The following is a 15,553-nucleotide window of genomic DNA, read 5'->3' as shown; positions in this document are numbered from 1 at the left end:
TACTCACCAGGGGTTGTTCTACCAGCCCCCTGCAGCCGTCCTGTGCCCTTGCAGTCAGTCACAGATCCTCCTGTCCCCCTCCGCCAGCTAGTTTTTTTCTTCGACAGGCTTTCTGCACCTAGGCAGGCCTGGCCACGTGTCTCCTCCTTCGCATCTCCTTTTCGTGTTCCCATCTGCAATAGCGTCCTGCGCAGACACAGGGCGCTATTGTGAACGGGAACGTGAAGAAGGCTACGCATGGCCAGGTCTGTCGGCGAAACGAAACTAGCTGGCGGCAGGGGACAGGAGGATCCGTGATTGACTGCGAGGGCATGGGACGGCTGCGCGGAGCTGGTAGAAGCCCCAAGTGAGTAAAACTAATTTCCTGGAACGACATGTGTACAGTCTGTCAGGCAGCGGATCGTTCAGAAACAGCCTTATCAGTCTGCAGATAGACTGTACTGTCGCTGGAACGCCCGCCCAGCGGGAGGGTCTGACGGACCCGTCGTTCCAGGAAATCAAGCGTGTGTACGAGGCTTTAGAAGCATATTTTGAAGTGCCTGTGTGAGCAGCATGATAATGTAATGCAGAACAGAATTTCAGGAAAGTATAGTAATGGTGAAGAGTCATGGCGTGAGAGTGTGAGGAGGTGACCAAGGCAAGGCTCCTTTTCCTTAAAGAGAACCTGTACTGAGTAAAAATATTTAAAATAAACACATGAGGTAACTTCAAATGAACATTACATAGTTACCTTGCCATCAGTTCCTCTCAGAAGCTCACCATTTTCTTCTGACAATGATCCCTTCCAGTTCTGACAATATTTTGTCAGACCTGAAATATATCAGTTGCTGTCAATAAAATATCAGTTGCTGTCAGTTATAGCTGAGAGGAAAACTGGTGTACCAGGTAATGTCCATGTTTCCCTATGGCTCAAGTGGGCGATGTTACAGTTTAACTGTGTGCTGACCAGAAAGTTGTTATGGGTAATGGCCATTTTCAAAATGGAGGACGGAAAATTCCCTTGATCACAGTGAACAAACAGGACGCGGGACAGGAGAAAGACACTGAGGAGTAGACTACATGGAAGGTAAGTATGACTTGTGTATGCTTTTTTTGACTTTTAATGTTCAGTTCAGGTTTTCTTTAAGCAGTAGATGGCCAGTGAAAAGCCTCTCAAACTCTCACAACTGCTTGCTAGTGCCTGGCAACTGCTTGCTGAGCACACAGTTCAACTGCCCATGGAAAAGAGGCCTAAAGGATAAAATAACTTCATGTGAAGAGAAAAGGTGGTAGTTGGGAAATACCCTAACTTTGCATAGGATTAATGGACTTAAAAGGCTAATGATTACTTGTCAGTTTAATTAATCAATTAATCCACAGGAATCCTTCCCGTGGAGCAAGAAAACCACCCAATGTGAACATTTCAGCCCACCTCTAATGATGTATGGATAGAGCTTGTTGTAGAAAAAGATGTATAGAGTGGAGGTGGATGAAGTCAGTGGCAGTGTTCAGAAAGGATTATTAAGGGAATATGAGTGTTTGGTTGTCTGCAAAGTTGTATTTGAAAATAATTACTGAGTTCTTCCCACTATTTCCTGACTCTCCTCTGTGACCCTTTCTGTGCATTCCCCCATAATCTGGTGGTGTTGCTCCCAACATGCTGAGTGATGGTCTAGAAGTGCCAAGTTGGTAGATATTTCTACCGAACCCCCTTTACCTTGACTGTGGGATTATACGAGTTAGGGGGACCATTGCTATGTGCTATAGTCATGTGATGGGAGTGTGCCAGGCCGAGTGGTATTTTAGGCACTACTCTGCACACTTGCCAGTTAGAAGTTATTTATAACAGTAAAGTGTGCATTTTTATGAGTATTACATTGCTTCACTCCACTCTCTGTATCCTATTCTGGATCCAGTCATATGTTGTAAATATTCTATATTTAATTGCATCTACAGATGGGTTCACACTAGACCACTGCCACAGTGTGAATGGTTACAGCACATCCAATGTACAATCCACTGTGTCTGTTGTAACGGAGATGCCACAGATGGCATACCTATGACATGACTGAGTTCCATGCGGTGTCAGGAGTAATCATGCAGGGTGGGACTTCACATTTCACTATCCCAACTGACAAAATGAACGTGTCTGAACGGATCTTATAGTTATTATAGGATCCATAAACCTGTCTGGTTGTCTGTTGCAGAAAACAGTTAGTAAGTTATGAAGTTTGAATAACAGCTAAGAGTTCAGGATTACCCCTAAGCATCCAGCCTTTGCAATGAGATACTATTGGAGGTGCACGCTTTAGTTGTAGTTGAGGAAGCGGGTAGAATTGGTAAAAAAATACTTAATCACATTATAGCAAACTAGAACTGAAGAATGCCCTGGTGTCTGATATTCTTAGAGACATGAGATAAACTTGTATGTACAGTGCAAACCATATTAATAACCAGGCTGTTTTACTTGTATTTTGCTGCCTGAAATAGTTCATTTTTAGGCATGGAAGTGACAGCTTCTGTCTTGATAGCACATTGTGGGGAATATAGTAAACATCACTGATAAGCAGATGACAGCCGCAAAAGTTTTCCTGGCAGAATGCAACTTCTGAGAGCAGAAGGAGATAAAAAAAAGTCAGTAGTTCATGTATTTTAACTCTGGGAAACTTAATAGATGGTCACTGAGCAGAGGCAACAAATTATTAAATGCCCTTTGTAAAGGTTTATCAACCCTTGCATTAAAAAAAAAAGTGAACAAGGTCTAAGTGGTGCAGGTACTCTATGTACCCATGTTTCTGAATATTGTTCTGGTACAGAAACCTATGCTAATATTGCTGTGCCCAGGCAGTGCATCGCAATATTACCGGTACTAGCGCCAGTAGCAGGGCCAGCGCTTCGATATGGGCAAAGGGGGCATTAGAGGCCCCAAATTGTCCCTCTCTTCCCCCTAAATGGTGCTCCCTCCAAGGCAGAGGCCCCACCAGCTCCACTCGTGTGCGCGCAGCCTCCCCTCCCTCCTGCAGCGTTATGGAGCTGATGGGAGACATGCAGCAGCACACTCAGACCTGCTACGAGTTCCAAGCCATGCAGGTCTGTTGGTCTCCTCTGTAGCAGGGCTGTGGGGTCGGTACAAAAATCTTCCGAATCCTCAGTTTATGAAATCTCCGACTCCAACTCCGAGTACCCAAAGTTGCTCCGACTCTTGACTCCACAGCCCTGCTCTGTAGTGCCGCTGTTCTCCACTTCCTGCTTCTGCATTTTGGCTCTAGTGCCCGATGGAAGAAGCAGGAAATGGAGAACAGCGGCACTACAGAGGAGACCAACGGACCTGCATGGCTTGGAACTCGTAGCAGGTCTGAGTGTGCTGCTGCTGCTTGTCTCCTATCAGCTCCATAAGGCTGTGTGAGGGAGAGGGGGCCGCAAGCACACGAAAGGGGGGGGGGAAGGTTTGTTAGTGGCACGTATAGCTTTTGCACTGGAAGGAGGGGAAGACATTAGGGGCACATATGGCTGGTTACCATAGTGCGGGGAGGGGAGACATAGGGGCCCATATAGCTATCATATGAGGGGGGGACATAAGGGGCCTGCCCATATGGCTACTATAGTGGGGGAGGGGGATATTAGGGGCACATATGGCTATCATATTGGAGGGAGGGGTGGTCATTAGGAGCTCATATGGCTATTGTAGTGGGGGAGGGGTGGACATTAGGGGCACATATAAAATATAGGTAAAAGGCTGCGCATCCCTGACCCAATACTGTACAATTGAATGGTTAATCGCTGTGGCGCACACCGCCCCCCCTGGACTAAAATGTACGCCCGCATCCAAACAATGCAATACTGGTCTATGGAGAAATTTTAGCTTCCATCATAGTTTTGCTAAATATAGATATACTGGACATCTGCACCAACGTTGAGGTAAATCTCCAGAGCAGATGTCCTAACACTAAACTGACCTAAGTTAAAAGCAAATGTCTTTACCCTGGCAGCAGCTACGCTAAAATGTGTAACTTACATTCAATACAGACAGCAGGAAACAAAGCAAGCGCTCACCAATATGGGCCGCATCTGAATGACTCACCACCTCATATGCACCGCTTAAATAGCTCAAATACACACTCAGCAATCAGACAGATGCAAAACATATGCAAAACTAAACTAAATACTTACCATGCAAAACAGGATAGCACAATACTGTACAATTGAATGGTTAATCGCTGTGGCGCACACCGCCCCCCCTGGACTAAAATGTACGCCCGCATCCAAACAATGCAATACTGGTCTATGGAGAAATTTTAGCTTCCATCATAGTTTTGCATGCAAAAATATAGATATACTGGACATCTGCACCAACGTTGAGGTGAATCTCCAGAGCAGATCTGCTCTGGAGATTTACCTCAACGTTGGTGCAGATGTCCAGGGGGGGCGGTGTGCGCCACAGCGATTAACCATTCAATTGTACAGTATTGGGTCAGGGATGCGCAGCCTTTTACCTATACTTTGTATCCACAGTTCTGTAACTACCAGGCTAGCAGCACCCATTGTGCTATCCTGTTTTGCATGGTAAGTATTTAGTTTAGTTTTGCATATGTTTTGCATCTGTCTGATTGCTGAGTGTGTATTTGAGCTATTTAAGCGGTGCATATGAGGTGGTGAGTCATTCAGATGCGGCCCATATTGGTGAGCGCTTGCTTTGTTTCCTGCTGTCTGTATTGAATGTAAGTTACACATTTTAGCGTAGCTGCTGCCAGGGTAAAGACATTTGCTTTTAACTTAGGTCAGTTTAGTGTTAGGACATCTGCTCTGGAGATTTACCTCAACGTTGGTGCAGATGTCCAGTATATCTATATTTTTGCATGCAAAACTATGATGGAAGCTAAAATTTCTCCATAGACCAGTATTGCATTGTTTGGATGCGGGCGTACATTTTAGTTCAGGGGGGGCGGTGTGCGCCACAGCGATTAACCATTCAATTGTACAGCATTGGGTCAGGGATGCGCAGCCTTTTACCTATATTTTGTATCCACAGTTCTGTAACTACCAGGCTAGCAGCACCCATTGTGCTATCCTGTTTTGCATGGTAAGTATTTAGTTTAGTTTTGCATATGTTTTGCATCTGTCTGATTGCTGAGTGTGTATTTGAGCTATTTAAGCGGTGCATATGAGGTGGTGAGTCATTCAGATGCGGCCCATATTGGTGAGCGCTTGCTTTGTTTCCTGCTATTAGGGGCACATATGGCTATCATATTGGGGGGGGAGGGGTGGTCATTAAGAGCACATATGGCTATTGTAGTGGGGGAGGGGTGGACATTAGGGGCACATATGGCTATAATACTGGTGGAAAGGGGCCAGCACTTAGTAGTATCTGAATCACACACTTGAAACAAACATGCAGCACATCCAGTCAGAATTGTATGTATGGCTTAAAAAGAAATAAATAGGTTAACCTCCATGTCCCTTTCATTTCAGGTGTGCTTTAGGCTGCATTTCCACTTGTGCGGTGGGAATCGTCGCGGGAAAAATTCGCATGCGGATGCGAATTTCGCATGCGGGCCTATGCGAATTTTCATGCAAATTTTTATGCGAATTCGCATGGATGACGATGTATGCGAATTTAACCATGGCAGTGCTGGTGTGATTTCTCCATTGCTTCTATGCGAATTCGCATGCGAATTAGCATAAAAATTCGCATACCCAAACCGCATGCGAATTTCCTATTAATTACATTGTATGCGATTCGCATAGCGGTATGCGGTATGTGAATTCTGATGGCTCTGCCATGCGAATTTTTCTGCACAGAAAAATGCAAAGGAATCCTGACAAGTGGAAACAGTCCCATTCACTTGTATTGCTATGCGAATTCGCGTGCGAAAAACACATGCAAATTCGCGATAGTGGAAATGGGCCCTTAAGGTTGTAGGAGGACATGACTGAGGAAGCAACACATTGAAATAGGCAATTAAACACGTGAGATAACTGGATGGAAAGGACAACCAAATATGCTTCTTTGCTCCTGAAATTGGCATCTGTTCTGGTCCAATCCCATAGAGCCATATCAATCCCTGCCATGCAATCAGGAGGACCAACAGTCCGAAACACTGTCAGCATGTTGGGTTGATGTGGCTCTGTATAATTTTAAAGCTATAGGTTTGCTATACAACATATACACCAGCGGCTCTGGATGTAAGCCTGGCTTCAGAGGCATAGAAATAATTTGCATATTCAGCAGTGGTGTATTGTGGGTAACCACAGCAACACACTTTCTAACGGATCAATTTTATTGTCTTTATAAAGCAAAAAGTGAACATAAAACAACAAAATTAACATTCAACAACTGGCGTGGCGCCACACAGCTACACGCTTAAATATGAGTTATCGCAAATACTGTATAAACTCGCGTATAAGCCTAATTTTTGGGCATAAAAGTTACCCTCTCAGCTTATATGCCAGTCAGCGGAGCAGAACGGATAATGGAGCAGGTTTTGTTACTGGCAGAGGAGCATAAGGATCTTGCACTAGTGATCCTGCTTATGCCAGCTGCTTCCCTGCTGTGTCCGTGGACCACCATCTCCTAGCACTTGCTGTGTCTCATATGTATGTCATCATCTAGTGGAACCTAGAGACACAGCTGTATCATCCTTGGTGCACATCTGGCTATGGGGAGAGGAGATAACGTGTACTGGGGGCAGACATGGCTGCTGGAGAGGGGGCTTATACGCAAGTCAATTACTTTTTCCTGGTTTCTGAGGGAAAAGTGGGTACCTCAGCTTATACGTGGGGCAGCTTATATGCGAATATATACGGTACCTTCTTTTTTTAAAGTGTACCAGAGATAGTGATATGTAAAGATTTGATATTTACCCAGGGCTTCCTCCAGCCCTATAAGCATGTGCAAGTCCCTCGCCGTCCTCCTGTGGTCTGCCCTTAGCCATGATCAGCCCCAGTAACAGGCTCAGTCACGTCAATCTGTGCCTTCTGTGCATGCAAACCACATTAAGCATTGCTTTTTAGTAGGAGGGCTTTTCTGTCTTTTTTTGGCCCCCTACACTCTAGTGGTTTTGTGTCACCCCGAGCTGCTTGGGTATTCTGAAATTGGCATAGATTCTAAAATCTAACCTTAATTGTTGAAATGGTATATATACTTTGCTGGATCTGGACTTGCATCTCTCTCTGTCTCTGTCTGTCTCTGTCTCTCTCCCTCTCCCCCCCCCCCCTTCTATGGGCTGAACATAATACAGTTGTAAGGCTGGCTTGTTTGGTTTCTTTTTCCCCTCTGTTTGCCACGGGAACTGCTGCTTTGTCATTCTGCTAATTTGCTATAATGATAGTAATCTAATATGTCTGATTCACAAGCGGCACACCAGTTCCAGAGCCGTGAAGCACCTGTTGGGCATCAGTGTGAGTGACACAACCTCCTTGTCCCTCTATTGCTGTTCACTTTTTTTAGATCACTTGCATATTATGTAATACTTTTACTTTTTCTTTGGTTTATATACACAGAGACTTTTTTTTTCTTTTGTGTGTCTCTGTCCAATGGAAATAGCTCTGGCTTTTATGACCCTACCATAGCCATAACTCCATGCATGGATCAGTTTGCTTCAAATGTTTTATTAGCAAGGCAACTGAATCTTAAAAGGGACGACATTGTTTCTAAATGGAACTGCAGTAGTAGCATTAAGTATGGCCCTTTCCCTGCTTGTGCGTTACCAATAAAAAATATATTTGTAAACACCTGGTTTGATTCATAATTCTAGACTTCTCTGTAAATTGACGGGGCTGTGACGTATAATTTGCCATAATAAACATGTGGTATACCCTTTATTATTGCTCTCTATTATACAGTGGCTTGCAAAAGTATTCGGCCCCCTTGAAGTTTTCCACATTTTGCCACATTACTGACACAAACATGAATCAATTTTATTGGAATTCCATGTGAAAGACCAATACAAAGTGGTGTACACGTGAGAAGTGGAACAAAAATCATACATGATTCCAAACATTTTTTACAAATAAATAACTGCAAAGTGGGGTGTGCGTAATGATTCAGCCCCCTTTGGTCTGAGTGCAGTCAGTTGCCCATAGACATTGCCTGATGAGTGCTAATGACTAAATAGAGTGCACCTGTGTGTAATCTAATGTCAGTACAAATACAGAAGCTCTGTGACGGCCTCAGAGGTTGTCTAAGAGAATATTGGGAGCAACAACACCATGAAGTCCAAAGAACACACCAGACAGGTCAAGGATAAAGTTATTGAGAAATTTAAAGCGGACTTAGGCTACAAAAAGATTTCCAAAGCCTTGAACATCCCATGGAGCACTGTTCAATCAATCATTCAGAAATGGAAGGAATATGGCACAATTGTAAACCTACCAAGACATGGCCATCCACCTAAACTCACAGGCCGAACAAGGAGAGCGCTGATCAGAAATGCAATCAAGAGGCTTATGATGACTCTGGACGAGCTGCAGAGATCTACAGCTCAGGTGGGAGAATGTGTCCATTGGACAACTATTAGTCGTGCACTGCACAAAATTGCCCATTATGGAAGAGTGGCAAGAAAGCTATTGTTAACAGAAAAGCATAAGAACTCCCGTTTGCAGTTTGCCACAAGCTATGTGGGGGACACAGCAACCATGTGGAAGAAGGTGCTCTGGTCAGATGAGACCAAAATAGCACTCTTTGGCCAAAATGAAAAACGCTATGTGTGGCGGAAAACTAAGACTGGACATCACTCTGAACACACCATCCCCACTGTCAAATATGGTGGTGGCAGCATCATGCTCTGGGGGTGCTTCTCTTCAGCAGAGACAGGGAAGATGGTCAGAGTTGATGGGAAGATGGATGAAGACAAATACAGGGCAATCTTGGAAGAAATCCTCTTGGAGTCTGCAAAAGACTTGAGACTGGGACGGAGGTTGACCTTCCAGCAGGACAACGACCCTAAACCTAAAGCCAGGGCAAAAATGGAATGGTTTAAAACAAAACATATCCATGTGTTAGAATGGCCCAGTCAAAGTCCAGATCTAAATCAATCAAGAATCTGTGGCAAGATCAAAACTGCTGTTCACAAAAGCTGTCCATCTAATCTGACTGAGCTGGAGCTGTTTTGCAAAGAAGAATGGACAAGGATTTCAGTCTCTAGATGTGCAAAGCTGGTAGACATACCCTTAAAGACTGGCAGCTGTAATTGCAGCAAAAGGTGGTTCTACAAAGTATTGACTCGGGGATGAATTACGCACACCCCACTTTTGCAAGCCACTGTAAGTCTATGACTACCATGTGATATTTCCCACTTTTTTTATTTTTATTTTACTACTCTGTGTTACGCTATATCTTGTGACTTGTCCCTTACACGACTGAGCCTATTAATGGGCCTGATCGTGGCTAACAGCAGACTGCAGTAGGACGGCGAGGGACTCGCACATGCTTATAGGGCTGGAGGAATTCACACATAAACAGCTCCAACCTTGTGCGCAGCCTTGATGTGCTAATCAATGGAGAATTGAGTTTTAGAAACCAAATTTCATCCATAGTCTAATCTATCTACTTTCATCTGAAGAACATTGCAAACATTACATATCTGATTCCCCCACAGGATCTTCCAACCCTAGTTCACGCCTTCATCACATCACAGCAGGACTACTGCAATGCCCTTTATGCTGGCCTCCACAAAAACAACCTGCTCCGCCTGCAATTAATGCGGAATGCTGCTGCTAGATTGCTAACAAACCAGCCTCGTCACTGTCACATTACACCGATCCTTCACTGCACTTGCTACCAGTAGAATGGAGAATATTCTTCAAGATTGGACTGCTGACATTCAAATCCCTGCACAATCTGGGCCCTGGATACATGAAGGACTTGCTGAAGCTGCACCACACCTCTCACAACCTCAGATCAGCAAGTTCTATAAACTTGGTCACTCCCAGAGTGCACCTCAAAACCTCTGGAGACAGAGATTTCTATCATGCTGCCCCCACTCTTTGGAACTCCCTGCCACACCCAGTAAAGATAGCCCCATCCCTGGAGTTATTCAAATACAGACTGAAAAGGCACCTGTTTAGCCTGGTATTTCCGGACTTATAATATTCTTCCTCTGTACCACGATGGTCTGAGCCATGCTTATGCGCTTTGAGTCCTACGGGAGAAAAGCACTTTACAAATGTTGGTTGTTGTTGTTAAACAATTGACATTGCATAAGATCCCTTCTCCACACATATATTGCTAGTCGTGTTTTCAGCTAAACACACGCAAGGGCATCAGATGTGCACAGACAGCATTGTTACAAACTGTGTGGTGCAAGTCAGCTCCATAACACAACACGTGGTTGCATGCAATATTGCGTTGCGCTGATGACCGTAGCAACTTACTGATGCGGTGCAGATCCTGTTGATCTATGATTGCGATTGCACTGCGTGTGCGCAATATTGTATGAAACCACGTGTTGCGTTATGGAGCTGAATCGCACCACATGGTTTGAAACAATGCTGTTTGTGCACTTCTGATGCCCTTGAATGTGTTTAGCTGAAAACACGACTAGCAATGTACGTGTGGGGAAGGGGCCTTATGCAATGTCAATTGTTTGTGACCAGTCACAAGATATAGCGTAACACACAGTAGTGAAATAAAAAAATTGTGGGAAATATCACATGGTAGTCGTGGACTTATAATAGAGGGCAATAATAAAGGGTATACCACAGGTTTTAGATGTTCATAATGGAAAATTATACGTCACAGCCTGTCCAATTACAGAGAAGTCCATCATTATGAATCAAACCAGTGTTTACAAATATATTTTTTATTGGTAAGGCCCAGTTCAGATTAGAGGTAAAAAAACGGCCTGTTCCCGGATCAGAAGGGAACGGATCCAATGTTAACCTATGGATCTGTTCACATCCCTCAATTCAAACAGATCTGTTCCGCACAATCTGCTGACCGGACCGCAACTTTGGTTCTGCACCAATTTTCCAGACTGCTGAGTCCAGTGGGACGGAAACAGAAACTTAGGCGCTGCATTGGGAGCAACGAGAAAACGGAACGTTTCTTCACACTAGTGAAGAAACTTCACACTAGTGAAGAATTGGATTGTTCTAAATAGAAAAATCCACTTTGAGGGTGGAGGTCTTGCGGGGGGAAATGGAACGGAAACAGAGTAGCAACGGATCCAATCAACCGGTAATCAGATCGGTTTTCACGGACCTGTTTGCCACCCTAATGCAAGTGTGAACTGGGCCTTAGTGTTGTAAGGAATGGCGTGAGCTCCAGGATCCAATATCGCGAAGGTAACGGATGAAGATACTAGGAAGTTGAGGCAGGAGAGGAGAAGGCAACAAGCAATTTAGACGGGTAAGACAGTGATGCTGGATGTTGTAAGTCAGTGTGGGGTATTAATCAGGGACTAGGACTTAACTTTGTCCAACATACTGCAAATTAGCTATCATTATTAGAAAGGGTGCCTCCGGCATCCGTTTAACATAACAGGCAACTGGGCGGCCTTGACGTTGGCTGATAGGCTTAGGTAGGGGGTAGTTATATAAGGTTAGGCACCACGGAGGGGATTTATAGTGTTAGGCAGCACCAGGGGTGTCCTAAGGTTAGGCAGAGCTAGGAGGGATCAGTTAGTGCTAGTCATTGATAGGGGTACGGAGGACTGTGTGTGACAGTAGGTTTAGATTAAGTCATAATAAAATATCTAATCCAGGGGTAGGGAACCTTGGCTCTCCAGCTGTTAAGGAACTACAAGTCCCACAGTGCATTGCAGGAGTCTGACAGCCAAAGTCATGAATAATAAAGGCAAATGCATGCTGGGATTTGTAGTTTTATCACAGCTGGAGAGCCAAGGTTCCCTACCCCTGATCTAATCTTTCCTGATATTATTGAAATGACCTATTAGAATATCGGTAATTTTATACATATTCTACTAGCGTCTATAGCCGGTCCCCTTTTTACCAGGCACCTTTTTTACAAGTGCGCATCTCCACCTGTAAGCTATATGTAGCTGTATAGACTGGCCAGGTTTACATTCAGCACTCGGGCTGTTCATTGGCGGCACCCATTTCTCTTTTACTGAGAGATCTGGCCGTCTGTAATCTGCACGGTTACAGAATAATTTAATGTCTCAGTGTTTTGTAAACTACGCATCCGTTCTTTCTGGCCATTTTTCAGGGAATCGATCATCTTAGTGGCCAGAGCTGTAATTGATCCAGATAATTATATTCAGACGTTCCGTGATTGTGCAGCTCTATTTATCAAATACGTTCACCATACAGATTACACAGATTTGGTGAAATAGAGGCATAAGGAATAATTTTCAGTGACAGGCCAGGCAGAAACAGAATTTGCTGTACGCACCAACTGCAGCAGTCAACTTGTGCTAGTTCCATAATAAAGGCATGGCTGATGGCACACAGAGGATGCTGAGATGTGTCAGATTTCTGCAGACGCTGGAGCATGCTGGGATTCTGTCAGCAAGATAGCTAGCATATCCAAGAAATGTCCACCCACACCAAGAACCTATAGTACCGTAGTGTCTAAATGGCTGTGTCAGTCTTGTTTGTTGGATATTATGTTCTTCACGTTTTTTTCTAAGCAGAAGAACATTTCAAGGTTGTTGTGTTACTCCAGAAATCTGCTAACCCTGCATTGCAACTATTGTGGAATGTATTACTAATGCTTCCATCTAGCTATGGTTAGTGCTGTGATGTCTAAAGCCACAACAGATTTCTGCTGGACATCTTGCATAATTCTTTTCATTATGCTGCTGTTGACTTTTGAAACCTCCTGAGGATGTCATTGGCAAGACATTGTTGCTAGACATCTGATTGCTGTCTATTAGAAAACCCAAGAAGTGGAGCCACATGTGTGCATAAAAAAAGGTGTCCGGTAATTTGGGTACCAGATGAAGCCAATAGTAGAATATCGGTAATGCTACCGAATTTTTAATATAGCCTCCCCTCACATTAGCCCTCCCCTACCTACACCTAACACTAACCTACCCAACTACGCCTATTCCTAACCCTAACCTCCCTGCGATTCACTGCCACTAACAAGAGCTTGGCTACACTGTAGCTGGACTCATCCACCACTATAAACTCCCCAACTATGCCTATGCATAATACTAACCTCCCCACGGTTCACTGCCACTACCCAGAGCTTGGCTACACTGTAGCTGGACTAATCCGCCACTAATGCTGCCTCTGGATTCACCGACGCTACCCCAGCCACAAAGTCCAAACTCTGGAGCCAGATTGATCACCCCTTCTACCGTTAACTTGGTAGCTTCAGCTAGCATTGGCATCAGGGGCGCCAGATTGACTACTGCTTACCACTGGTTGGAGTTTGGCTATACTAGAGCAGAACTCCGGCACCCAAATTACCGCACTCAATTTCCTGTTTCAAGGTACACTGCTGGATGCCAAGCAACCTGGCAAAACCAAGTAGTGAGCCCCACTTAGGGATGCCCACTTGTCAACACCAAGCAACTTTTAAAAACTTTGCAATGACACCCCACTTCTCCAGCCACACGCTCCTATAAGGTAAAATGCATGCACACCCCTCAAGCAAAGCCTTGTGCACTAGGCCTTGTACAGAGTCTTCAGCTGAAACAGTTGTTTGGCACTACCTCGGTCGAAAATCCGGCAATTTTACCAGGGCTGTGGAGTTGGAGTCAGAGAAATTTTGGGTACCTGGAGTTGGAGTCGGTGTTTTAATAAACTGAGGAGTTGGGGTCGGAGGATTTTTGTACCGACGCCACAGCCCTGAATTGTACAGCTGCCAACCCTCCTTCCTTCCCTTTTTAGAACATAATGAAGTGATTCAGTAAGCTAGATCGCTAAACAAACAAATTAGGACCAATGACTGCATTGTTCACCTACTTGTCCCTCCCAATGCCAATTGCTTGTTTTCTGCCCATTGTCCTTTTTTCTCTCCATCAAACATTACATGCTTCTTGGCTATAGCCAAGCGGTATCTATAGTACTCTTGTCCCAAGCCAGTAGCTTTAGAGTGATGCTGTACTGTCACTGGTATACAGACCATGGTAAGAAGCTACAAAGCTTTTGTAGCTGGATTCCACCAGCAACCTTTAGCTGGCCATAGACATACATTAGTCGGCTCCTGGTAGAAAACTGGCAAGCTCTATGACCCATTTTCCGTCTTGTTACCTAGTTCCCAGACACTACTGTCATCTGCACAATTTATGAAATAACTGCTCTTTCTGCTGACAAACTCTAAATGCAGGTGCAGTGAATGAAGTTTGTCCTGTCATCACTGGGTTCCATTAGTAAAAAACTGTATCACTCAGTCTACAATAAACACATTTAATTTTTATTGAATCTGCATACAAAATCCCCCCATTTACCCCCATAAAAAACGAGCCTCAGAGTGTATATTAACCTGGCATACACAGCCGGCCATGTCACTCACACTGCACTCACATGCACCCCACACACTCAGATATTGCACTCCCGGGAGTAATTCCAATGCCAATAGCAATGTTCCTCTGCCATGTGTGGGCTATAGCCTCAGATCCAAATTAGATACTGCTGTATGTGGCAAGTAATAAATTGTCCCAGTTTATTCCAGGTTAGCAATTCCCGTTTTTACAAACAGTTTATGCACTCTATATGCAGATATGTTCAAGGATGAGCTCAGGGGGAGTGGAGATAGGCATGCAGTTGTATTAGTCCATGCATTGGGGGCCCCCAGGTATTAGTCCGATTAATGTTCAACATAGCAAGCATAAGTCAGCATAGTTCAGCAAAGCAGCGTTCAGCAAGAACTGGAGGGCTCTCACCACCTCCACGCAAACCTCTTCACCTCAGCTCTTATGCACACTCTAAATGCATTGCCCGGAGGGCTCTCACCACCTCCTTGGGACACTCAGATGTTCCTGCGGACTCCTCAGGACTCCTCCGGCCACTACTCGCCTCTCCTCTCATAAACATCAAAGTCCACGCTAAGACGGATCCATGCGCTGTCGAGACGCGCAGCGGGTGACGTCACTTCGGCTCGCTTCCGTAACTAGTATCGCCCGCCCATCGGGCTTCCTCAGACGGTCACGTGAGCAGCACCGTCATGTTACTTTTAAAAGCCAACCTTCCCTGCTACATCTGCATATCCCCGCCTCCACTCCTTATCCATTGGTCAAGCCTCCTCTCCACAGCGAGTAAACCAACAGTTACTTGTGGCACTTGAAACTCCTCCTGCTGGTTAGTTCTCCATTTTTGCTGGGCACATATCAGGATTATCAAATTCCACTTGTTAAGAAACAAAACTAAGGAATCAATGTTTATTGAACCTGATTGTTCATATGGCTATGTTACTGCAGCAATACGTTACCCGCAGTGGGTGCCCCCCAAAACGAGTATTTCCTAGGGGCTAACTTACTGGCAGCACATTCATGTTGTTTACAACGTCCATCATTGTCAGCAGCATCAGATACTATTTTAAAGGGACTCCATCAGTACAGACATATATTAATCACATATCATATATCAATATAAAGTGGAGGAGCATTCATACCATCACAAACATCCCTTTTCCATAAACTGTCACTCCCATAATTAAATAGGT

The 15,553-nt window shown here is 44.6% G+C and overlaps 1 protein-coding gene across 3 annotated transcripts in view; it reads left to right on the top strand.

The window, feature by feature from the left end:
• Positions 1 to 15,553, top strand: part of TTBK2 (tau tubulin kinase 2) — a 214,666-nt gene that overhangs the window by 15,497 nt on the left and 183,616 nt on the right. The window contains exon 1 of one of the 3 annotated variants that reach the window (XM_068254141.1): positions 1,220 to 1,265. The exons of the other annotated variants lie outside the window; for them this stretch is intronic. The gene's annotated coding sequence lies outside the window, so the exon portion shown is untranslated. Of the gene's footprint in view, positions 1 to 1,219; positions 1,266 to 15,553 lie in introns of those variants that run through there. 3 annotated transcript variants of the gene reach the window in all.

Source organism: Hyperolius riggenbachi, chromosome 9 (genome assembly GCF_040937935.1).
Source record: "Hyperolius riggenbachi isolate aHypRig1 chromosome 9, aHypRig1.pri, whole genome shotgun sequence".
Classification (NCBI taxonomy): Eukaryota; Metazoa; Chordata; class Amphibia; order Anura; family Hyperoliidae; genus Hyperolius; species Hyperolius riggenbachi.
Note: the sequence above shows the minus strand (reverse complement) of the source record. Positions and strands in the feature narration are given on the sequence as shown.